Below are 27,303 nucleotides of genomic sequence, written 5' to 3' on the forward strand. Positions count from 1 at the left end.
TGGCTTATTCTAAGTAGAAAATGCATTTAATGCTCACAACCATCACAGCTTAGCCCTGCCTGCCTTTAATGTGCTCAGAACACAGACATTAGCCTACGGTTGGGCAAGATCATTTATCACAAAGCCTATTTATAATAAAGTGCTGACTGTCTCATATAATTTATTGATTACTGCACTGAAAGTGAAGAACAGAGTGGGTATCTGGGTACAGAATGGCCATAAGTGTATTGATTGTTTGCCCTGCCAGTCACTTGGCTGCCTGGAGGCTGAGGCCACCCAGCATCATAGGAGTATGTATCTCATCTCTCTAGCCTGGGAAAAGATCACAATTCAGATTCAAAGTACAGTTTCTACTGGATGAGTATCACTCTCATATCTTTGTAAAGCTGAAAAATCTTAAACGATCATAAGTCAGGGATCGCTGGTACTGAGGACTTCAGAATATTTGGGTCTTAAGCTAGACAAGTCCAAATATTTGGATTTGTTTTGCTAGTCACCACATGATCTCTAAGTGCTGTGCTTAGTCACTCAGACGTGTCCAGCTCTTTGCGACCCCACGGATTGCATCCTACCAGGCTCCGCTGTCCCTGGGATTCACCAGGCCCTCCTCTGTCCATACCCTCCTCCAGGGGATCGTCCCAACCCAGGGATCAAATCCAGGTTTTCCTCACTGCAGACAGATGTTTAACAATCTGCGCAATCAGGGAAGCCCAAGAATACTAGAGTGCATAGCCTATCCCTTCTCCAGGGGATCCTCCTGACTCAGGATTTGAACCAGGGTCTCCTGCACTGCAGGTAGATTCTTTACCAGCTAAGATACCAGGGAAACCCCATGATCTCTAAGAGGAGAGGACATTTGTGGGAAATGAACAAAGAGCCTAACTTACTTTCATCTGGGGAGCCCTGGGAAGGCACCAGAACAAACATATGAGGTGACAATGAATGAAGGAGCTTCTGTGGTATTGTCACAGGGTGCTGGATTGATTTTAAAACTCAACTTTACCCCCACTTTACCCCACCCTTTGAGTCAGCTTTGGACAGTTGGGTTTGAAAATGACATGGATGACTCAAGCTTTGAAATCTATATGAAAACAAGAGACACCTCTTCCCACCCTTTGGCAATCTTTGTTTTCTTCCAAATGCTAAGAACCCACACTTTAAGAAACAAAGAAAAAAAATGACAAACTATTCAAAACGAATATTTCTCAAAATCTTCTTTATTTGTACTTATGAAACCAGAAATAAAGTTTAATTAGCAATTGAAAGAAATTGAATATCACTGTATTTCCTTGTTTTCAGAAATCAAATGTTAGGATATAATCAGGCAGGTTTATAATTGTGAAAAGAACCTGTTTTCCTTTTGCATCAGGTTTTAATTGTGAACAAGAAGACCTATATGGCTTGAAAGAAACATATGGATGTATCTATTTCTCTCTTATTAAACATTGGGAATCAGTCATGGAGTATGTGTTATGGCTGCTCTCTAACACACAGATTTAAAAATTGTAGCTGATTAAAGTGGAGCAGAAGGAAGCGAGCTGACTCTGGCTGGGGGTGGGGTGGGGGAGGGGGCAGTGATAGCATCACATCCCGGGCTATGACTGAATGTGGAGGAATGTAAGAGGGCCCTCTTGCTGGTGTTATATGTGTGAAATCATCATAAGTGTAATGAATCCAATTCTGAAAGTCCTCTCTTATGTAAAGAGAGGAATCCTTTTTAGCACCTGAGGAGTTAACAGATGATGGTAAGCTCAGGCAAGAGGAACTGGACTCAGACTGTGAATGGTGCCTGTTTAGCAAATGATCTCAGAAAGGAGGTAGGATTCTGACTAGAGAGTGGGAAACACAGTGTTAAATTTTGCAAAGAAGTAGTCTTTCTGGTTACTGGGAAGGGAAATTAATTTATGATGTTGACAGAAATTCCAAAACTGTATTATATGGAACAATATTGCATTAAAAGGGTTATTTTGTCAAATAAGTTTAGGAAACCATGCACACCATTTTTGCTTGTGAAGAGTCTCAAAACGCACAAATATACAAGTGGTTTCTGAGGGGGCCTGCTTCTGGTCTAAGTTTGCTATAAAAGGGTTCTCAGAAAAGAGTATTATGTGAAACTCAGTTCAGAAAATGGAGGAGCATTTTTGGAAGAGTACTTGATTGCACAGAGGTGTGTGTCATGACTTAACCAGTACGTTGAGTTGCTTACTATAAAGAAGTAAAGAAGCTTTATTGAAAATATAGCTGTAATACTTGGCCAGATAGAGTACTTCAAGCAGAATGGAAGAGACAACACGAAAAACTTTGGGAAAGTTAAGGGTCCTGCCTAGGAAGCAGGCTAATCAATTCCTTGACTTCAGATCCTTAAGCAATCAGTTATCTGTGCTCAGTGACGTCATGTCTTGTATGCCTTTGGATGACTGTGTATGGGATGGCTGTGAGGGGCACAGTTTCCTTGTAAATTAAGTGTTCATTCTTATTTTGCCAGAATACTAAAAAAGTCTGTCTTTACCTAACCCCTGGAGGTAAAGGATTATTATTTTGAGCAGAAAATGACCAAATCTGACTATCTGAACTCAAAAGTGCCCAGGTTGAATTTTTGATCTGCATGACAAAGGAGGCCAAGGTGCCGTGAAGTCCAGGCTTGGTAGTGCCACTCACACAGCCACAGCCCAGGTCAGAGGGAGGCTGAATAAAACCTGCAGAAAGAGGAAATCCAGGCGAGGTGAGCAGGGAGGGGGGATGGTTGCCCTCCCACCTGGCATCCCATAATGATCTCCTTTGGCTTGAATTGTCTGTCCTGACACTTCGGAGGTTCTCAGCTGCCCTGGAAGGGAGCAGGGGGTTTCTGCCTCCCCACTGCCCCTGCTTCTTCTTGTCTTTGTTCAGTTTGTGGCCTCAGTGCTATCCTGAGGTTGAGCTGTCACTTCGGGCTTGTTAGTCAAATTACGGTGATTAATGCAAACAGCCAACATGAACTTTGGGCTGCTCAGATGTTAGATAACCCACGAGCTGGCAGGGAGCCATCCTTCTGCGTCGCCTAAGTGACTCAGACATCTTTCAACACCAGAGAGTCTTCCTCAAGCACAAAATTCTGTGATTCTTAAGTAACTCAGACACCCTTCAAAACCAAAAGACAGCCTCTTGGTATTTGATATAAATGTGATGGCCACATTCTTTTTAGAAGATAAAAATAATGAGACTGTTCATAAACAAATGGCTTCTGGTGAGAAAGGGTTGACTCCTAGAGTGATGCTTATCTTTACAACAGGGTTTTCAATAAAATCTCCATCACCTCTTCTTCTAAATGGGGTCTCTTCTTTAATTAGGTTTGAGAAACAATTGAGAGCCCACCTTGTTACTGGTTTAACTTTTACATGTGATAAATGGTGATGTATTCATTTCCCCCCTAATTTGAAGGTAGTTTAGAGATTAAAGAGAAAAATAAATATAAGATATGTAGAGCTTTGAAAGAAGCTTACTTATAGACATTAGAGAGGTTATTTTTTATTACATAATAAAGGAACCCTCAGTTCTGAAGTTCTCCAGAGAATAAGTCACCAAACTTTCTGACTTAATGTGAATTTAGAACTCTTGCCACAAGGGATTTCCTGCCTAGACTGGTGTGAAGAAATCAACTATGAGAAAAATGTTCCAAAAACATAAATTGAAGTTTTACTGCTGGGGGATACCCTGTGAAACCAGGATTTCCATTAATGCACCATTGTATGACTTTATAAAGACTGCTCAGCAGGAGCAGCAAAATTTTGATGCAGTTGGTTTCGTCCATCTTTTCTCTCGTGGGGCCCATCATCTAAGACTAGATGTTAAGACTCAGTGTCTCCTTCACTCCCCACTATTCACAGCTTATTGATACTATATATATAATTATTCCATCATGAAGACCGGTCTGTCTCCATTTTCATCATAGGGAAGTGAGATCATTAAGTCTGGTGTTGTCTTGGGTCAATTTTTACACCTAACCCATTGGGTAACATAGGAGTATGAAATTCAGTTTGAACATTAATTATTTAGAGATGATGGACTGACCTAGCACCATCACCAACCTTTTCGTTTTAAAGTCAGGAATTATTTATATAGGGCTTCCCTGGTGGCTCAGCTGGTAAAGACTCTCCTGCAATGCAGGAGACTGCCTGAAATCAGGAGATTCCAGTTCAATCCCTGTGTCAGGAAGATTCCCCTGGAGAAGGAAATGGCAACCCAGAACCTCTTGATGAGGGTGAAAGAGGAGAGTGAAAAAGTTGGCTTAAACTCAACATTGAAAAACCTAAGACTATGGCATCTTGTCCCATCACTTCATGGCAAATAGAAGGGGAAAAATTGGAAGTAGTGACAGATTTTCTTTTCTTGGGCTCCAAAACCACTGCAGATGGTAACTGAAGCCATGAAATTAAAAGACACTTGCTCCTTGGTTCTTGGGCTTCCCTTGTCGCTCAGCTGGTAAAGAATCTGCCTGCAATGCAGGAGACCTGGGTTTGATCCCTGGGTTGGAAAGATCCCCTGGAGAAGGGAAAGGCTACCCACTCCAGTATTCTGGCCTGGAGAATTCCATGGACTGTATAGTCCATGGGGTCACAAAGAGTCAGACATGACTGAGCGACTTTCACCTTCACTTGCTCCTTGGAAGAAAAGCTATGACCAACCTAGACAGCATATTAAAAAGTAGAGACATTACTTTGCCCACAAAGGTCCATCTTGTCAAAGCTATGGTTTTTCCAGTAGTCATGTATGGATGTGAGAGTTGGACCATAAAGAAGGCTGAGTGCTGAAGAATTGATGGTTTTGAACTGTGGTGTTGGAGAAGACTCTTGAGAGTGCCTTGGACAGCAAGGAGATCAAATCAGTCAATACTAAAGGAAATCAATCTTGAATATTCCCTGGAAGGACTGATGCTGAAGCTGAAGCTCCAATACTTTGGCCAACTGATGCAAAGAGGTGACTCACTGGAAAGTTTGAAGGCAAAAGGAGAAGGGGATGGCAGAGGATGAGATGGTTGGATGGCATCACCGACTCAGTGGACGTGAATCTGAGCAAACTCTGGGATATAGTGGACAGGGCAGCCTGGCGTGCGACAGCCCACGGGGTCACAGAGAGTCAGACACAGCTTAGTGACTGAACAACAACAACCATTTTTATAAAGTAAAATTTATCCTTTTAAATATACATTTCTAGCAGTTTCAACAAACACAGGCATGTAACTGATCACTGTCAAAATATAGAACATGTCCATCACCCCCAAATTCCTCTCATGCCATACATACGAACTTTCTTATAATGTAAATTGCACATGTCGTAACTCAGTAACTCCCACAAACAGAAAAATATGTAAGCATATATTTATAAGCATATATGTTATAGTTCAGTTCAGTTCAGTCGCTCAGTCGTGTCCGACTCTTTGTGACCCCATGAATCGCCGCACGCCAGGCCTCCCTGTCCATCACCAACTCCCGGAGTTCACCCAGATTCACATCCATCAAGTCAGTGATGCCATCCAGCCATCTCACCCTCTGTCGTCCCCTTCTCCTCCTGCCTCCAATCCCTCCCAGCATCAGAGTCTTTTCCAATGAGTCAACTCTTTGCATGAGGTGGCCAAAGTACTGGTGTTTCAGCTTTAGCATCACTCCTTCCAAAGAAATCCCAGAGTTGATCTCCTTCAGAATGGACTGGTTGGATCTCCCTGCAGTCCAAGGGACTCTCAAGAGTCTTCTCCAACACCACAGTTCAAAAGCATCAATTCTTCAGCACTCAGCCTTCTCCACAGTCCAACTCTCACATCCATGCATTACTATTGGAAAAACCATAGCCTTGACTAGACGGACCTTTGTTGGCAAAGCAATGTCTCTGCTTTTGAATATGCTATCTAGGTTGGTCATAACTTTCCTTGCAAGGAGTAAGCGTCTTTTAATTTCATGGCTGCAGTCACCATCTGCAGTGATTTTGGAGAAGCATATGTTTACAAGCATATGTTTTTCATTATTGCCCCAAACTATAACCAAGTAAAATACCACTCCCCACACTCCCAGCCCTCAAGAAACCACTGATTAATTTTCTATCTCTGTATCTTATCTTTTCTCTTTCAGTATCATATAAATGGAATCATATAGACTATAGTCTGAGTTTATGAGTGAGGGTAGTAAACTGGCGTGGGGTTCTCTGATATCCTTGGATCTGTGGTTTATGCCTTTCATTATTAAAAAAAAAAATGTGTCTACTGTCTTTTCAACTTTTTCTTTTGTCTTGAAGTCTCTTCTTCTAGGATACCAGTTACTTGTATGTTAGAATATTTGAGTGTCTCGTAGTTCTTAAATGCATTGTTCTTTTTTCCTTGCTCTTTTCGTCTTTGTGTTCCAGTTTTGATCATTTCTGTTGCTCTCTTTTCATGTTCATTGTTTATTTTCTTGGCTCTATCATATTTGCTATTGAGCCTGTCACAGACATTCTTCATCTCTCTTTTCATGATTGTGTTTCTAGCATTTCCATTTGACTTATCCTCACAGTGTCTATCCCCCACTTATTCGTGAATGTTGTGCCTCTTTCCCACTGGAAATTTAACCATGTAAAATGTCTGATGTGTGCTGTGTAGAAGTCATTTCCGTTGTTGTCTAATTCTTTGCAGCCCTATGGACGATAGCCCGCCAGGCTCCTGTGTCCATGGGATTCTCCAGGCAAGAATACTGGAGTGGGTTGCCATCTGCCAGTACTGGAAAATCCCAGGGGATCTTCCCAACCCAGGGGTCGAACCGTGTCTCATACATTTCCTGCACTGGCAAGCGGGTTCTTTACCACTAATGCCACCTGGGAAGCCCCAGGTATATGATAGTTATTTTAAATTCCCAGCCTGATAGTTCCAATACCTGGCTCATGTCTAGGTCTTTTTCTGCTAATTGTGTTTATTTCTTGTTTTTGTGTATACCTCATCACTTTTTATTGTATTATAGACACTCAGTGTAGGACAAAATATACTGAGGTAATATTATTGATCCTGCAAATAGGCCGTTTTGGGGTATTCCGACATTCACACGGGAGCTGGGTTGACCAAACTTGATCTGAGTCTAGGTTTTGTCATTGCAATGGCCATCTTCCTAAACACTGGCTTTGAATTGCTCAGGCACAGTCCTATGCGTGGGGTGGTAGCTATGGGATTGGAAGATTTTTCTTAACGTTTTGCTTCCCCCCTCAACTTTAAGCCTTCTCTGGGATCCTGCCGCACAGCATGGTCTCTCTGGGACAGTCCCTCAGTGCCTGGCTTGGGATGAGGGTGGCGTGGTCCCCTATTCTTCCGCTCTAGCCTTGGTCCCAGTGATCCTGGTTGCCTGAGCCTTGTATGGGAGGCATCCTCCGAGATCCTGCACCTTCTCTTCATGCCAGTCGCACTGACTGGTATCTTTGCCAGTCTTGTGCTGAAGAGTTTTGCACCTCTCCCCAAAACAGAAGACCTTTGATGGTATTTGTACAGGAACTCAGACCCCAAATGATTTCCTGCCCTTCCCCAGGGATGAAAGGTTTTCTTCTTCTTTACTTTCTTCTCGAGATGCAGTGGGTTGTCTCCTGTGCCATCAAAGTGACAGGCTTGCTGCCTCTCCTGTAACATCTCAAGGCTTACGTTCTGTGGGGTAGAAGGATACAGATAGGTCCCTTTTCTTCAGCAGCCACTGCTCCTCTTCCCCAGACTTTCACATGAACACTTGGGAGAGCAGTCATGGAGAAACTCTTTGAGTGAGGGGAAATCCTCAGATATCTGAGGATCCTACATGGTTGCCCTTGCTGCTGCTGCTGCTGCTAAGTTACTTCAGTCGTGTCCGACTCTGTGACCCCATAGATGGCAGCCCACCAGGCTCCCCCGTCCCTGAGACTCTCCAGGCAAGAGCACTGGAGTGGGTTGCCATTGCCTTCTCCATGGTTACCCTTAACCCTTAGCAATTTGTTAAGAAGTTGAGTTGAATTCTTTACACCTGCATGTGTGATATCCAGTGTCTTCATTCATCCAGTGTCTAAAAGTGAACCGATGCTCTTCCCCAAGATTTCCTTGGAGATGCCTCTCTTTCCTCGGATTTCAGGCTACTTCTTTGCCTTGTGACCTCAGTAACTTGAAGAGTACAAGAAAAGTTATGGTTTTGTAATGTATTCAGCTTTTGCTATTGTTAGGTTGGAAGGGATGATCTCTCCAGTTTCTCCAGCCCAGGTCACAGTGGAATTCTGAACCAAGGAAAAAAAAAGTAGTGAACAGGTCAGGAGGAGATGGGAAAAGTAGTAAGGGCTTCCCTGGTGGTTCAGCCAGTAAAGAATCTACTCGCAGTGCAGGTAGATTCGATCCCTGTTCAATCCCTGCTCCCGTGTTCAATCCCTGGGTTAGGAAGATACCCTGGAGAAAGGAATGTAGGGAATGGGTCAGGAAGGGATGGGAAGGTTTTAGTCATAGACATGTTTCTAGAACTTTGGGGTTGTGGACCTGAACTTGAACTGACTTGTCAGAAAGGGAGGGGTTGTTCTCTTACTTCTAGATTAGTTTGAAGAAGCCATGGGAATTGATCTTGAGTCCAGTTTGGATCTAACTCCCAGTTATGCCCCCTCCGTTAATCCAACATCTAGTGACAGGTAGTAAGCTTGTCCTCTTGTTCCTGACTTAGTGCATTTTCAAACCATTCCCCCCCCCCCCACCCCCCCCCCCCACCCCGCCCCAGTTGACGTAGGACTGTTACTAGTCCGGTTCTTCCTGGTGTGTGTCTGTAAATGCAACCTCGGCCATCTGGTCTCTCCCTCCTGGGTGGCCAAATGTTATCCTGCCCAGTGCTGTCATTTGCTAACCAGTGTGCTCACGAAATGGTGACTCTGCCTGAATGGAAGGGAAAGGATAACAGAGTATGAATGAGACAATAAGGAAAACCAATGCTCCTCTTTATCAAGCACTCGCCACTCACCAGGACTGTGTGCAGGGCTTCCTTGCACTGTCTCATTTGATTCTCATAACAAGCCTATGGGAAGCTGCTATTATTATCCCACTGTTAATACAAAGAAGTAATAAATGAATTTAGTAAGTGGTGTCAGAAAAACTGACAGCCACATGCCAAAGAATGAAATTAGACTACTGTCTTATACCATACACAAAAATTAACTCAAAATGGGTTAAAGACCTGAATGTAAGACCTGGAACCACAAAACAGAAAAAAATATAGGCAATAAGCTCCTTGACATTGGTTTGGTGATGACGTTTGTGCCTGACTCACCAAGCAAAGGCAACAAAAGCAAAAATAAGTCAGACCACAGAAAAATAAAAAACTTCTGCAGAGCGAAGGAAATCATCAATAAAATGGAAAGGCAGCCTACTGAGTGGGAGAATATGTTTACAAATTATATACCTGTTCAGGGGTTAATATTCAAAATAGGCAAAGAATTCATACAACTCAATATCAAAACCCCAAACAATCCAACAACCACAAAAAATGAGTAGAGGACCTGAACTGACAGTTTCCAAAGGAGACATACAGATGGTCAACAGGTACATGAACATCACTTATCATCAGGAAAGTGCAAATCAAAGCCACATCTGTTAGAATGGCTAGCAGCAAAAGGACAGGAAATAACAAATGTCAAGAATGTGAAGAAACGGAAACTCTTGTGTACCATTGATGGGAATTCAAATTGGTGTAACCACTAACAGAAGAGAGTATGGAGGTTCCTAAAAAAAACTAAAAACAGAACCCCTAACTGACCTAGCAATTCCACTTCTGTGTACTGATTCAAAGATCATGAAAATACTGATTTGAAAATATATATGTACGCACCCCACGTTCACTGCAGCATTAGTCACTATAGCCTAGATATAGAAACAAGTTCTATGTCTACTAATGAATGGATGGATAGAGAAGATGTGATTTATCTATCTATAGATACACACACACACACACACACACACACACACACACATATACTCAGTCATAAAAAGAATGTAAGCTTGCCATTTGAAACAACACAAATGGACCTTGAAGGCATTATACTTAGTGAAATAAATCAGACAGATAGCATATGATCTCACTTAAATATGGAACATAAAAAAAGGAGAACAAACAAAAAGTCAAGTAAACACAAATATAGAACAGATTGTTGGTTGCCAGAGGTAAGGGGTGGGTAAAATGGGTCACGAGGTCAAGAAGTAGAAGTTTTCAATTTTATAACTGAAATAAGCCCTGGGGGAATAATACACAGCATGGGGATTATAATTAATAATATTTTATTGCATATTTGAAAGTTGCTAAGAGGAAAAAAAGAGTCTGAGGCACAAAGAACTGAAGTAACTTATACAAGTTTGCAGACCTGGCAAGACATAGACCCAGATCCAACCTAATATCTTTACTCCTAAAGTACATTGACCTCTGCCTGATAACATTTTTTAGAGGAAACTCTTTGGTTTCTAGAATAATGGCACTCATATAGAATGTCTCGGGTCAGTGGAAATTTTCTGTGTAAGTGCTGAGTTTTCAGGGCACCATCAAGGGTCTTAGAGAAAACGTTCACTCAAAGAAACCCTGTCATTCCTGGATGGTAGAAGTCTCTCTGTCCCTAGTGTCAGGAGCCTGCTCAGACGTCACCCTCAACAACAGCAGCAGCTGTGACAGTAAAAGGCAGACCTTGGAGGGTGTAACCAAAACCCCAAGTCCCTGCCTCCCACTTCGGGGTTGACAAGCCACACTGGGCCCCGTGGCCTGGGTCTGGGACCCGACTGCTAAAAGCACTTCCCTTGGTTTCTCCTAAGTGGGCTGAGAAGCCCAGTGATTGTGAAAGCTTTAGACAGGCGCAGCTGTGGGGGAGTTGGGGAACTTCTTGCTGCCTTCCTACAAAGAAAACAAGCCGAAGCCCCGACTGTGTAATCTGGACCCACCCAAGGATGGTGAATGTACTTCTTTTCAAGTTTCCTGTAACTTTTGAGGTAGAACAAAAACATTCAGGTGCAGTGAGCCACATTTTGTCTAGTGTTTTTTTTTTTTTTTTTCTGGCCATGGGGCAGGTGGGGATCTTTCTTCTCTGACTCGGGATTGAACCCTTGCTGCTGCAGTGGGAGCATGGAGTTTTAACCACTGGACCACCTGGGAAGTCCAGATTTTGTCTAACCTTATACCCTTTTATTTTTTCTATGCTTCTTGTGGGTGCATGTCAATGCATTTAATTCTTATCAAAATGATTGTGTCACACATTGTGAGGCTTTTTTATATTCTGCAAAACATTGTACACATACTAGTTCACTTCATCTTACGAGAACAGTAAGATAGATGTAGACATCAAAACCCACTCTAGCAAAGAAACGTGCACAAGAGAACAAAATAAGGAAGGCTCAGAGATGGGTCTAGATTGGCACCCTTTGTGATGATGTGGCTGATTGACTAAACTTGTCACCTGGGTACCTGTGGTCCAGACTTTATCCTGGAGACGAGTCAGTGGGACCATGTATTCCTGTTCTCTCTCCATGCAGCCCCCTCCATTTCTAGGAAAACCCTGGCCAGTTTGTAATTCCATCTGCAGTGCTTGTTTGCCTGCATCCTCACCAGCACTGGCATTTCTCAATTGCTAAGATTTTTGCCCATGTTTTTACAGGTGGGAAATTGTGTCTCATGGGCATTTAAATTCATGTCATTCTTATTAGAGGTTGAGTGTCTTCTCATATAGACTGTAGTTCTTCCATATGAATTGCCTCTCCAGCTCCTGCTTGGCATATGTTCATAAATATTTTCAATCTTCAAATCAGCTTTAAAGTATTTCCCTTAGAAACCACATGAATGCAGCTTTTTTCTTTTAAAACCGACCCTGAAAGCTTTTCTCTTTCTATGGGGAAGTTCGAATCCTTTGCTTTTCCTGTGAAGACGCATTGTTTAATCTGATTCTCATCTCTGCTTGCTGTGATCTTCTCGCTCCTGTCACTAGATTGGCTGGATATTCTTTGATCCTTTTCTGATTTTGTGTTGTGCATTGCCTCCAGTATTTTGGGAGCTGTACATCTTATTTCTGGTTATCTCATGTGTAGCTACATATTTTTAATGTAATGACAAGTATTTTCCTACTGCTCAGAATAAATCAATATTTAACACCCTTCAAGCAGGTGTTTGACACACTTTTATTTTCTCCTTTCTCCTTAGAATTATTTTGGTTCCAGAGGTGAAAGTTTTAATTTATGACTTCTTTCTCTCAAAACTTTAGTGATTCCTGTTTGTCTGTTTAATTGGATAGATTGGAGGCTGGACTGGTTAGCATAAACAGCTAGTATGAGTTTTTCTCAACAAATATGAAGTTTTAGGTCTGCATGAGGCTCTGCTTTCTCTGGGAAGATTCTCCTCAATAGACAGTGAGTGAGAGGATCCCAGCTTCTCCTGGAATGTGGAGGGAGAGCGTGGTCCCTTTGCTCGTGGTGGCCAGATGTAGGAGTGTAATGTTTCACACTTCAGCGGAAGAGATGCCTGTCTATTTTACACCCAGACTCATAGTTGCATGGCTGTTGCTTCCTGTACCACGGCTCACTTTTCATGCTCAAAGCAGACCCCTGACTCATTTAGAGACTATGTAGTTTTCACCTGACCCCCAAACCATGGCCATGCGTTGACTATAGGGGGATGAATGGGGGAAGATCAACTGGCGTAACAACCAGCGGTCCTTCGGTTAATTGTCTCTGAGTGCAGCACTTGCTCAGCCCTTGTGGAATTTCCCCTGAGAAGGCTTGACTGCCTTAGACACCCGCTCATTCACCACAAGACTTGACATTGTCAATGAATGCCTTGATGTTTCTATCAGTAAATCATTTCTGTTCCTGTCTTCCCAAACACCCCCAAATTTGTGATCCAGAAATGACACCTTTCCTCACTTAACACGTTTAACCAGAAATACTGATACTGCAGAGACCAGGAACCTGAGAATTCGAGAGGGCAACCCTGAGGAGATATCATCAAGGGTTACTGTGGGGCTCCCGCATTGACAAGGTGGGGTAGGGGAAGACCATTCTGGGAGTCAGCTCTTCTTTTCCCATCAGTGGGCAGGTAGCTCCTTCACACTTTTAAAGCACCAATGGCGCTCTCTTAAATGGACTCTCTTCAAGAGAAAGAAAGGTACCCTGTTGCAGAATGACCCCGGGGACCTGCCTGGTGACCCAGTGGTTGAGACTTCACCTTCCAGTGCATGGGGTGCGGGTTTGGTCTCTGGTAGGGGAGCTCAGATCCCACTTGCCTCATGGCCCCAAAACCGAAAACATAAAACAGGTGCAATACTGTAACAAGTTCAATAAAGACTTTTTAAAAAATGGCCTGCATTAAAAAAAATCTTAAAAAAAAAAAGAAAGGTCCCATTCTTTAAGAAGATGCTGTTTATGGTCTGATCTGGGAGCATGAGACCTGCCATGGGCCATCAGAGCACATTGCCCTTGAGTGACTGGGGAAACGTGGTGGCTGGAGCAGACAGAAATGCATGAGGAACCCCTCTTCACCCTTTTGTTAATTTATTTAACCAAACTGTGTTGAGTGCTCACCCTTGACCGTGTTTTCTGTTAATGCTGGGTTCACTGTGGACGTGAAATAGGCAAGCTTTCTGCCCTGTGGAGCCTGTGGTCACAGCAGCCATCAGCCATCCGCCCTTGGCTTCTACGTTTGTTTCTTTTATCTCAATTGTCCTCATTCGGAGACCCTAAGAGTCAATGCAGTTGAGCAACTGCTTTAATAGAACTTTGAAGCTATCTTTAGGACTGTCCTATGAGAACATAGGATTTTTACCAACACTGAATATTGGCCAAGAGAGTCACACATTTTTCAAATGACTTTTGGTTTAGATCTCTTTAGAGACACTACAGTGAAGAATGCTTATCCAAAGTTCATACATTGATTCACAGGAAACTTCTTTTTTAAATCTTTAGTTTATCCTGAGGTATAGTTGATGGACAATGGTGTGTTAGTTTCAAGTATCCAGCAAAGTGATTCAGTAATACATATACAGGTATCTATTCCTTTTCAGATTCTTCTCCCAATTAGGTTGTTACAAAGTATTGAGCAGAGTTCCCTGTGCTGTACAGCAGGTCCTTGTTGGTTATCTATTTCATATATATTAGTGCGTATATGTTAATCCCCACCTCCTAATTTATCCTCTCCACCCTTTCCTTTTTGGTAACCATAAGTTTGTTTTCTAAGCCTGTGAGTCTGTTTCTGTTTTGTAAATAAGTTCATTTGTATCATTTGTCTTTTTATTTTTATTTTTTTTTATTAAATTTATTTATTTATTTTTAATTTTTACTTTACAATTCTGTATTGGTTTTGGCATAGATTTAGATTCTACTTATAAGTGATAGCATATGATTTTTGTCTTCATGAACCACCTCTGCCCTGTTGGATGATGTATTCCTGTCTACATCAACGAGGATCTGTGTACGATGTGGTCAGGGTGAAAGATTGAGTCAGATTCAGAGTGGGATCAAAGCTTCAGGTCACACGTGGTGCTGGATGTATGAGCCTCCTTTTCAGGCTCACACCTGTGTTTTGAGTGAAGGGAGAATGGCACTAGATGATGTCTGAGGTCATCTAACAGGAATGTTTCCTGAGGCTATGTTAGTAAAAATAAAATATAACAGGCTCTATTTTCATCTTTTTACTTCTACCCACAGAAGACTTCGCTTGGGGTTAGTGGCTGTTCCATGCAGGAGGGACCAAGGCAAGAAACAGCACTGGACCCATAGAGTGGGGGTCTCACACAGCCACGCACTGCTCTTGCATAAAGCAAAGTAAATGTCGCTCAGTTGTGTCCGACTCTTCGTGACCCCATGGACTGCAGCCTACCAGGCTCCTCTGTCCATGGGATTTTCCAGGCAAGAATACTGGAGTGGGGTGCCATTTCCTTCTCCAGGAGATCTTCCCAACCCAGGGATCAAACCCAGGTCTCCCGTGTTGTAGGCAGACGCTTTACCGTCTGAGCCACCAGGTAAGTCTCTCTTGCATGGCACACGTCAAATTCCCTAACAAGGTGCCAGGACGAGCCACTTTCCGAAACAGGGCTTGTGTCTGAATGACCAGACAGATGCCATTGTTTTCTGTCTCTGCAGCCTTGGCGATGGGAGGTATCCATCTGGGGAGAAACATCAAAGCAGGATGGTTCTGCTCATTTTTATGACAGTGTGAGATGGAGAGATTTTTCTGGGTCTGGGATTTTGTCACCCTTCCATCCTCCCCCGTTTCTCATCACCCTCACCTGCCACTCGTGCCCCCTCTCAGAGCAGATCTGCAGAAAGTGAGCTTGGGGAGCTGGAAAGGTTAGGACTTACTTTTTACTGCAATTCACACCTTTTCCAAGGAAATTCCTTAGAAACTCCAGTAATTGGTGAATGATGTTTATTGAGTTGGTCTCCTCAAATTGTCACTGGGAAGGCGTGAGAAATTGTTATACATCCTGCCAGCAGCGTACTGTGGAGACTCTGGCTTAAAGGCCCCTTTAGACTGCCTGGAAGATGGCCCATCGAGCCTCCTGCCACATTTCTTAAGATGCCTTTCCTCCCCTGCTCCTTCTTCTTGCCCTCATGGCACCTCCAACCCCTCCCCACCAAAACCCACCTCTCTACATTCTGGACACACACGCACACTGACACAGTGTTTATAAGAATGTATTTGAGAACAAAAGCTCGGGAGTCAGACGGCCCGGTTTCTCCGTTTAGCAGTGGTGTGATCTCGGTCACTTCACCTGTTTGTGCCTGAGTTTCCTGTACATCGTCCGGTTGTGATGAGGATGATATGGTCTCATCTGCGTCCAGTGCTTGTTGCCGGGCATGTTGCCAGTGCTCTGTAAACACCAGGTCCTGTCCCCGTGATGGACTGTTACTGTGCTTTCATTCTCTGGGCGGTGGATACCTTGGACCTTGAGATTTCAAGTACGGGACTGTCGAAAGAGCAGCCCACACTGAGCCGCGTTTCTGTGTGTGGGCAGGGGGCAAGGAGAATGCCGCGGGGCTTCCCCTTTGTTCTCACACGAGTTCAAGTCCAGAAAGAGCTTGGGGAATGAGTGGTAATGGCCTCTAAGTGCCCTTTCAAAGGAGGCAGAGTTAAATGTCACTTGCTAGGTGCTGAAACTTACTTCTAAGGAGGTGAGTTACAGGGACCGGTCCTGCGCAGCAGAGCTGGGAGCCACCCTGCAGCGGTCAGCCAGCCCACCCGGCAGACCCCCCCAAGCTCTCCGGCCGTGTCTGCATCCCTGCCCTTCTGTCAGAGCTACTGCAGCTTCACTTTGGGAAGGAGGGAGGGAAAGAGGGAAGGAGGGTGGGTGGGGACTTCTGATGTGATTCTGACAAATTAAGAGCAATGGGAAACTTGGTGGTTTCTGTCCGGGTGAGCTCCCTCTGTTTTCTATTTTCTTCTTCTCTCAGTTGTGATGGGCTCCAGTTTCCTTCGAGTTTAGTTTTGAGTTTTAACCTTAAGTAAACCCTGGTTGCAAGGCCAATGTGATTGCTTTGTTACACAACCTGTGGTTGCACACACAGGCTGCACAGGCTGCCCGACTGGGAAGATTGGCCCTCCGATTCCCAAACGTGGCTTCCATCAGGCGAAAGTAGAAACTAGTCCGTTGAAACCTCATCTTCCAGTTCAAACGTTGCCCAGAGGGACAGCAAATGGCAGAGTCTTAGCCGCCAGGCATCTTGCTTTTGTGGGAGGTGGGCCACAGATTTTCCATGGTGGCAAGAAGACCCACGTGTCTTATACAGTTTAGGGAAGAGTAGAAACAAAAACACCTTCCCACCTTTTCCCTTAATATGATAGATGGTTCTAGCTAGCATGCATTGAACTTACCACACAACTTCCTGTGGCATAAACACACAGGCCCCTAAGATAGACAGATTTCATAAGAAATCAGAGAAACAAAATAGGAAAAACACTCTATCACATAGAGTACACCAAGCTTTGTGGAACTGACTAAGGAGCTATCAGAAGCTGGTAGCTGGAGGCTAGGAACCTCGACACTGTTTAAGGAGGCGGTGCTCACCTTTCATGAACGGAAGGTTATTTTTCATTTTTGTGAGGTTTGATGGCTAAAAGAAGACAAAGAGTGCGGCAGGGAACTTGCTAGGATGATGCCTGGTGAGGCTGTTGGATGGAGGTGGAGAACGGTGCTCTGAGCCGGTATCCTGGATTCCTGCCAGCCAGCATGTGTGTGTGTGCATACATTCAGTCATTCATTCACTCCCTGACTCATCTATCTGTACTTCTGGCTGATAGTACCACCTCAAAGTTAGAGCTGGGGCTGTCTGCTGGGGGAAAAAGGGGATTATGATGATGGATAAGACATCCACGGTGACTTCCTTGGGGAGAAGAAAGTCATGGACCTAGAGACCCAGGGATCCCTAAATGCTTTCCTTTGGTTAAAAAAAAAAAATTTAAACTTAGGGAAAAGCTGTGTTCTTGAAAGTTATGCACTATGAAGCTTTGTTTATGAGACTTACAAATTCCTGTGAGCCGTGGAGGTGATCAGGACTTTGACTGATGTTAGGAGGCGGGAAAGGCAAACAGCTGCACGGGGAATCAGCTGCCTCTGTCTAAAGTCTCCCGGAAGGCGAGGGTCCCTTTCAAGGGAGCCATCCCAGGACCTCCCCGGGGAGGCGGGCAGCCCTTCTCCCCACTCGCCCTGCACCAGCAGGAAATCTTACACCCAGAAACATGCTCCCTTGCTGATCTGTGCCTTTGAAGTATGGGTTCACCCACAACATGTGAGTCAAAGACACATCAAACAAGTGGCAACCCCCACGGACCAGGTCAGGCCACCACTTAGAGAGAGAAGCAAGCTTGGGAATCAGTCACAGTTCATGCAGGGTAACCTTTGCCTGCCTTTCTTACAGCTCATTTCAAAAGAAATCCCTTTCTTTTTCAAGACATTCTGAAAATTAAAAAAAAAAAATACACAACTCTGGCCAGGCCAATCTACATATGTGATTATATCAGCCTTCACCAGAGCTCTGCAATGTGTCTCAGATTATGGTTGGAAATTTGTCTTATTCAGTCTATTTTGTAATCTCTGCTTACTCCTGACAGCATCTCTAAATACATGGCAGAAAGCTGAGAACCTTCCATTTTTAACTGATCAGGTTTTAGCTTCCACAAATGAAACTATCATGGATTTGCATATCTCCTTGAAAGGTGTTAATATCTGAACTGGAATAATAAAAACTAAAAAGTCAATCCTATTTCTAAAATGTGTGAGCGATTTCCACGGAGGCCAACTGGACAATTTTTTGTTATTTTTAAATTTAAAAAATTGTGTTATTTTTAACAAAAGTGAAAAACAATCTATGTCTGGGATGGTAGGTCCAAGTACAACCACGTGAAGGCTGCCTGAGAGGTTTTTGTTTTTTTTTTGTTTAATTGAAGTATAGTTGATTTACAAAGAAGTACTGATTTCTGCTGTTCAGCAAAGTGACTCAATTGCACACATATAGACATTCTTTTTTAAGTATTCTTCTCCATTATGGTCTATCCCAGGAGACTGAGAACAGTTGCCTGTGCTGTACAGAAGGACTCGGTTGTTTATCCATCCTAAATGTGCTGCTTTGCACTGAAAGCTACGTCAGACGTCACCAGTTCAATGTGAGAGGAGCAGGAATAGATTAAAACTAACATGTCAATGCGTGCCCTTAAAATATATATATATATTTGCTACTTTTGTAAAATGATTCTATTACACTTACGATCATTGTAAAGTTCAGATTGGTCAGAGCTGTAAAATGAGGAAAATGCAGTTTTCTCTTTCTTCCCCTCGGAGCAATTCCCCTTCAGATACTCTCTCTCTTTTTTCACAGAATATTCCTTTTGGAATGGTGTTTTTCTCACTCAGTCAGTGAACAAACTATCACAAATATTCACTAGGAACCAAAGCTAAACAAAGCGTAGTTCATCCTTCTAAAGCCTGTTTCATCTTCCTAGCCGAGCAGAGGGGATGAGAGTGTCTGAGTACCACTGCAGTTTCTTTCCTTTTCTGTGTGTTTCCACTTGGTGCCAGGCTTAGTGCACTAATATTTTAAGTACTGCTCGTTTGTGATTTTTCTCCATCATCCATAGGTTTTCACATCATCTTTCCTTGCATCCTGGTTCCCCTGGCTGGCATACAAGTGTTTCAACTGGCATGTATATGAGTATTTCAAACTTCATCCAAGAATCTTACCACTCCAATTTCAAATTTTTAGAAGCTAGATTTTTCATTGGTATTATCCAGTGTATTGTTTGGCTAGGACAGTCATAATAAAATTCCACAGACTGGGTGCCTTCAGCAACAGAAATTTATTTCTGGAGGCTGGAAATCTGAGATCAAGGTGCCGGCAGGGCGAGTTTCATCCGAGGCCACTATCTTTGACTGCAGACGTGTCCTCACATGGCCTTTTCTCTGTGAATGTGCCCTCCTGGTGTCTCTTCCTCTTCTTATAAGAATCCCAGTTTTCTTTTAACTTGGATCACCTCCTTAAAAGGCCCATCTCTGGATACGGTCACATTGAGGTTCAACATGTGAACTGTGGAGGGACCCTTGCTGTCTGAAACACCTGGCATGGTAGCCGAATGCCAAGATGTTCCCTCCCCCTGGTGTGAGGATGAAGGATTTTACTCCTGGGACTGTGTGTGTGCTAAGTCGCTTCAGTTGTGTCTGACTCTTTGAGACCCCATGGACTGTAGCCCGCCAGGCTCCTCTGTGCATGGGATTCTCCAGGCAAGAAAGCTAGAGTTGGTTGCCGTGCCCGCCTCCAGGGGACCTTCCTGAGCCAGGGATCTGAACCTGTGTCTCTTCTGTCACCTGCACTGGCAGGTGGGTTCTTTACCACTGGCGCCACCTGGGAAGCCCTCTGAGGGTCACACTTAGAATAAAAATTATATACTTCAGAAATTGGATTTATCCTCGGGGCTGTGGGAAGGCTGACTTTATCTTCTCTTTGCTTTTTAGTACTTTGGATTAGTCAGACTTCTCCATGGAGCTGGTACAGAATCTCTGATGTTACTAATGTCAGAAATTTGAGATTTGTAGTAACGATTTGTAAAAGAAGGAGAAGGCAATGGCACCCCACCCCAGTACTCTTGCCTGGAAAATCCCATGGACGGAGGAGCCTGGTGGGCTGCAGTCCATGGGGTCGCTAGGAGTTGGACACGACTGAGCAACTTCACTTTCAGTTTTCACTTTCCTGCATTGGAGAAGGAAATGGCAACCCACTCCAGTGTTCTTGCCTGGAGGTTCCCAGGGACAGCAGAGCCTAGTGGGCTGCCGTCTATGGGGTCGCACAGAGTCGGACACGACTGAAGCGACTTAGCAGCAGCAGCAGTAACGATTTGTAGTTAACAGTCATTGAAGATCTGCCGTGCGTCAATCACTGTTTACAGTTTATTTAAATCTGATAAGCTCCATGTGGGGTAGATAGCATTGTCATCTCCATGTTGGAAACCAAACCTCGAAGAAGGTAAATAACTTGCCCAAGATTACATGGCTTCTGGACTGGAGTCACAGTTCAGATCTAGAACTTATTGATCCTTCTAGTCATTAATCTCCACAGCCCTCCATGCCTAACAGATCTGAAAATAGAAAACAAAAGAAACCCACATGCCCACTCCTTGCTCAATCAGGGGAAAATGCATTTTTCTTTTGTTCTCCTTTCTGATTCCAAAGACTTGCTTGAGAGGGACCCATGCCTATGATTTTGATCTGCAATATGTTTGGGAAACTATCACCGTTGACAAGTTTCTGTGAGATTTTTCGGTCATGCTGAGGTTGAAGGCTCTGGTTTAGCACTGGCCTTTCTGAGGTTTCTGAAATGAAGAAACACACCAAAACCTTGGTTTGGGTGGGGATCCGAGAGATAGAGAACAAAGCGTAATAGAAGAAGAACATTCGGAGTCAGGGGTGGGACTGGTTGCAGGTTGTGGACGGTGTGCGGGGAAGGACCATGCGGGTGTCAGGGCCTTAGGAGGAAAGACAAACCACGAGAAGGTCCTTGCAGGGAAACGTCCTTGAAGAACAACTGGAGAACCTTTGGATATTGTTTCCTCCACTGAACTCTGGTTTCCTTTGCCTCCTTAACCCCCAAACCTCCAGTCTAAAGCTGGAGAGGGCTTCGTGTGGGATGGAAGGGATGGGCAGCCCAGTGAAGACGCTGTGCTGGGTTCCTCTCCAGCTCTGTTGATGCCAGCCTGGTGGCAGCAGTGCCCCACAGAGAAAGGCCAGCACCCGAGAGCTGCAGACAGTGAAAGCATCAGAGGCCCAGGTTCCCGTTCCCCCAGGACTGTAAACTGGACCCTGCCTTCACACCGCTATGTGAGTGACTCAGCAGAAAGGCATCTCTACCACAGGGCTTCTCAGCCTTGTTCTGTGGGAGTCTGGGCCTTGATCATCTTGGCTGGGGGCGCGTTGTGGGAAGTTTAGCAGCATTTCTGGTCTGTCCTCACTGAATGCCGCTATCACCCTTCTCTCCCCAGCTGTGACACCAAAATATGTCTAGGCATTTCCAAATACCCTCTGTGGGCAAAATCTCCCTGTTCAAGAACGGCTACGTGTGGTGTGTGTGTGAGCTGTTCAGTCGTGTCTGACTCTTTGCGACCCCAAGGAATTCTCTGGGCAAGAATACTGGAGTGGGTTGCCATTCCCCTCTCCAGAGGATCTTCCCGACCCAGGGATTGAACCTGGGTCTCCCGCATTGAAGGCAGATTCTTCACTGTCTGAGCCCCCAGGGGAGCACTGCTACCCTACAACAAACCCTCCAGAGAGACCAGGAAGGGTTCTGACACTCACAAAAGCATGGGGTGTTGCTTTACTCGGTAGGACTAGAGGAATCCAGACTGCAGATCTCGGTTACAGTAACGTAAGCAGACATGTGCATACATAAACTGTTTGGGAGCTAGGGGTGGTTGTGTCTATGTGTCTAGGTGTTTATGTTTAACTGGAATTGGTCTCTAAAGCACTTCCCCTCCCCCAGGAAATAAAAGTTCTGGAGGTCTCTCACCATCAGTAGGCTATGCTGTTTGCCCATTTCAAATACAGCTTCCCCTTAAAAAAAAATTCTAAGTGTTTACCTGTGGCTGATTCATATTGACGTATGGCAAAACCCATCACAATATTGTAAAGTAATTATTCTCCAATTAAAATAATTAATTTAAAAAAAAATAAGAAAAAAACATTCAAGTATTTAATTGAAATGGCCAAAAGGAAGGCCCCAAATGAGAGTCTTCCATTTTGGTTAGGCAAAGACTATGACTTGGTTCAAGCTGCTCAGGCGCCGTCTGCCTGCCACGGGCTCTGCATTTATAGCACCCTTGATTCGATGTGACATTTTCTCACTCTGACTCTTTTGCCCATATTTGAAGAGACCCACACAGGGGACCTTATTAAAATCTGCAGAAGCCTGTGACGACGTGAAGATGCACTTATGTGAACAGGAGGGAGAGAATGGATTTTTTATCTTCTGGGAATCTGGCAGCTTTAGTTTATAGGAACTTAACAAAAGACAAGATGCTGGTCTCATCTCAAAGAGACTGCCATATGTCCTCTGCTGGAAAATCCAAGGGGCCAGGGTCAAGCTAAAATCATTTCCCTGGCTGACCAAAGCAAGAATTGCTTCTTCTGTTAAACTCCAGATTCCTTGGTTAATTACAGTGCAGAGATGCTGCAAGAATCATAGAACAACAGAGCACATATGGATGACCCCCCGTATACCAGGTCCCGACTGCTCAAGGCTCTGCTTATGCTCAAAAAAAGGCATGAATTCCACTCCCTCCCAGCCATGTTCCCAGCACCCCCACCCTGGCTTGCTCCTTCAGTTAAGGACCTGGGCCCCAGTAGTGGACTGAGTGAAAAAAGTTGTTCAGTTGTGTCTGACTCTTTGCAACCCCATGGACTGTATGTAGCCTTCCAGGCTCCTCTGTCCATGGGATTCTCCAGGTAAGAATACTAGAGTGGGTTGCCACACCCTCCTCCAAGGGATCTTCCCCGCCCAGGGACTGAACAAGGGTTTCCTGCATTGCAGGTGGATTCTTTTCCAGCTGAGCTACCAGGGAAGCCTAGCGGTGGAGACCAGGCTCCAGATGAAGACTGTGAAACAGGCCAAGCTTGTCCCCGTGTCCCTTTTTCTGTCCCTTTCCTCTCCTTCAATATTCTCGTGCTTTTCTGGGTGTAAACAAAGGTGACAGAGTGGCCACCGAGGCCTGGGGTGGACTGGAGGCTACTTTGGGTTGCTATGGTCAGGGAGGGTCTCTCTCAGGCGGTGAGATCTGAGCTGAGTCCTCAGCTACACAAAGGGATAAGCCTGGGAGTTTCTGGAGAAAGAACATTTTAGGAAGAGACCTGACAAAGAAATAAAGGAGGGCTGTGTGGGTGGACACAGAGGGTAAGAAAGAGCGGCAGGGGGTGAACAGGACAGGGAAGAAGGGGCAGGGCACCCAGACCTCAGCTGATCACGATGAGGAACCCAGGGTTTTATCCTGAGTATGATGGGAAAACATCAAAAACATATTTTAAAAAACCCCTAAGATTGAGTGGGAAAAAACCAGCAACGGAAAGTTCATGAGTAGATTGCTTATAGAAAAAAAAAAAAAAAAGGAAAGAAATACAAATAGCTCTTATACATATTTAAAAAATGCCCGATTTCAATTTCTGATGACAAAGCATTAAAGAAACAGACTGGTGGGAGTGCAAGCTGGTCCAACCCCTGCTGAGGCCAGAGCTTGCTGATGGGTTAGATACGGGAAGAGGACTAAGGTAAGAATCAGAGACAATGCCCGGGTGTTTAGCTTGGACAGTAGAGTAGGTTATGGTGTTGTTTACTGAGCTGGGGGAAGTGGAAGAGAACAGGGGGTGAAGGAGACTGCTCACAGTGCAGTCCTCCCAAGCTCAAGTTCGGGTGTGTTACACTGGAGGTCCTGACCACTCGATCGACGGGCAATGAGCATGGGATGGGCATGCTGGGAGCGCAAGGCAAGATGTGCATTCAGAACTTGGCAGCTCACCCTTGCTGTCAAAGGCCACAGTCTCGACGGGTCCCTTCATGCTTGCCACCTACCTTCACACCGTCCCTACCTGGAGTAGACTGTAGTTGTGCTCAGCTTTCAAAGTTCATAAGAATCACCTGGAGAGTTTAAAAACTCCCTCTTCCTAGATGCCATCCCTAGATATTCTGATTGTGCAGGTGAGCATTGGGTTGGGCCCAGGAATCTTCCTTGTTAATACCCCTACATCATTTGATGCTGGTGCTGTGAAGGTCACGCAATGAGAAACAGCCTTAGAAATCTGCAAAGCCTAATTCAGAAACCACAAGACCTTTTAAATGATATAAACCACTAACATTTATACGTCGATGGATCTGGAATACGGGCTAAGTGTTTATGTTCATCAAATCTTGTCTTTTTCTAATTTTTTATGTTTAAAAAGGTAACAAGTTTATATGGTGAAAGGTCAAAATAATATAAAAAGGGAAATGTCAGAAAGCATTGCTTCCACCCGTTACATTTCTAACTTGGTTACCCATAAGGACTCCTGGTTCTTTTTGTTCATTTGTTTGTTAAAGATTATTTTTTTTTTATGTGGACCATTTTTAAAGTCTTTGTTGAGTTTGTTATAATATTTCTTAAGTTTTTCTTTATGTTTTGGTTTTTTGGCTGCAAAGCATGTGAAATCTCAGCTCCCTGACCAGAGATCTAACCTGCACCCCCTGCAGTGGAAGGCGAAGTCTTAACCACTGGGCTCCCAGGGAAGTCCCAGGACTCTGGTTTCTATTAGTTTCTTTTGGATGCAACATATATTTATTTTTGAAAACTAAGCAAACATCAGTTCAAGTGAATTAAGGAGGTCAAACAGAGAAAAGAAAATAAATAATGCAGATGATGTTAAAACTGACAGAAATTTTGAAAAGGAAAAACAAATGTAAATATATTTTCTTCCCCTTTCTTACCCATTTGTGTGCTGTATCCGACTCTTTTTCATGGAGACTTTTCCACATCACTACACAGAGAGCACCCTCCTCTGTTTTATAGCCACATAATATTCCATGGTACACATCCCCCCTGGTTTAATATCATCAATTTTCTGTAGACGGACTGATGGATCATTTCTAATCTTTTGCTAGTAATTAATGCTGCATATTAGTGTATATTAATTGCATAATATTTGAGGTATATCTGTAGGATAAATTCCCAGAAGTGGGATTTCTGGGTCAAAGGGTAAACGAATTTGTAATTTTGATGACAGTTGCCAAATTGTCCTCTGCAGGGGTTGCACCATTTTGCACTCCCACCAGCAATGTACGAGAGTGCTCATTTCTCCACCACCTTGCCAGCAAAGCGGTGTTAAACTTTTGGATTTTTGCCAGTCTGATAGGTGAAGAAAGTTATTTCACTATATTTTCACATTGTCTCTTATATGAATGAAATTGAGCTTCTTTTCATGTCTCTGTATAGATATACATTTATCTCTACCTATATGTATATGCATATATATGTGACAGCTGTTTGTATTTCTTTTCTTCTATAGTCTATTCTATAGACCTTTTGGCCATTTTCTTCTCACTTTCTAGGAGCTCTTTGTATGTTAAAGAGATGAGTTTTTGTGATATTAGACACAGATATCATTTCCAGTTTTTCTTAGGATTTGATTTGCTTATTTTTAAATATATCTAAGTGTATTCATTTTTTTATGGTCCCTGGATTTTGAGTGCTTACAGAAGGCCTTTCTCCACTCCAAGCTCATGAAAGAATTCCCTTACTACAGTCATTGTTTCAACACTCCTCTGAGTCCCTATCATTAGTCTTGATTTATGGATGAGGATACTGAAATCCAAATCTGGACCTCCCGTACTGCTAAGCTTTCTCAAAACACTATTCAACGACTGAAAAAAAAAAAAAAAAAAGATTCCTCCTCTCCAAGTCACTTTGAATCCTTTATGCTGGGAAATTTGTGAAGGTTATTCTTTGTTCTTGGTACTGAGTCTCCAATTTTAATGCTAACACACCTGTGACCAGTGCACTCAAACTTTTGCAAAATGTTATCTAGATTGTTAAAGAAAATGATCCTATCATTTCTGAGGCTTTAAATAAACACAAAATCGCCCAAGTCCTGTAAACATTCATGTTTGCCTTTAAACAAACACAAAATATCTCCCAAATCTATAAACATTGATGCTGGATGCCAGAACGTTGAAGCCGCCAGGACCACGCGCACCACCTACGGACGTCAGCAAATGTCCCTTTTAATTGAACGCTCAGAAGGATATCTGCGGGCAAGCAGAGCCACCCTGCGGGGGCCAGGCTGGAGCGCATTAAGGACACCTGGACTCCGCGGCAGCCCTTCATCCCTGTCTCTCCCTTTCTCTCTGCCAGAGCCAGCAGGTAGGGAGATGCTGACGTGTCTATTGAGGACTAGGAAAAATACTCTGTGTGAGAGCCAGTCCTCTGAAGGCGAATGACCCAGTTGTAGACTTACATCTGAAGCCTCCTTTTTCACACTGAACCCCAGAGCCCTGAGAAGCAGTCACCTGAGCTCTTCACCCACAGGCTTGGTAGCATCACCCACAGACCCTAAATCCTGATGTCTTTTCCGCGCTAAGATTGCCTCCAATAAACTGTTAAGCAGTGCCTACAGCACTGGTTTGAAATGCATTTCAAGGCCATTTCTAGGCACTGAGCGGCATGGTGCTGAGATCGATTAGTGATGTCTGTCTCCTACACGGTATGGGTAGAAGTTACAGGCATGAGGAGCACCTGCCAATCCGGATTTACAGCTTTATAGTTGGTTTATAGAATCAAAGGAGGAAATGGCAACTTGCTCCAGTATTCTTGCCTGGAAAATCCCATGGACAGAGGAGCCTGCTGGGCTACAGTCCATGGAGTTGCAAAAAGTAGGATGCAACTTAGCGACTGAGCAGGCACACAGACATAGAACCAAAACCTAGTGGAGATGACTGAAATACACTTACGTCCCCCAAAATGCTGAAGTTTTAGAATGCTTGATTCTAGAAAACTTGCTCTGGTTTATTTCTCAGAGGGCAATCTTTATTATCTAAAAGGCAGCTGTTGGTTTTCCCAACCCTGTACTCTCTTCTTCCCCCATGTTCTTCTCTGAGATCCAGTGCTTCAGTACCCAACACAGGGCTTCCCAGTAGATGTTCAATGAACACTGACTTGAATCACATCACATACAACAGACTGTTTAAAAAAGTACTTTGCATAAATATATGGACACCAAGGAAGAAAGAGAGTACTGGGAGGTTTGGGGTTACTGGGATTGATTGATACATACCACTAGTGCCTGCTGGGAAGCCCCATGCACGGTTGGTGC

Source organism: Oryx dammah, unplaced genomic scaffold, assembly GCF_014754425.2.
Source record: "Oryx dammah isolate SB20612 unplaced genomic scaffold, SCBI_Odam_1.1 HiC_scaffold_9, whole genome shotgun sequence".
NCBI classification, from domain to species: Eukaryota; Metazoa; Chordata; class Mammalia; order Artiodactyla; family Bovidae; genus Oryx; species Oryx dammah.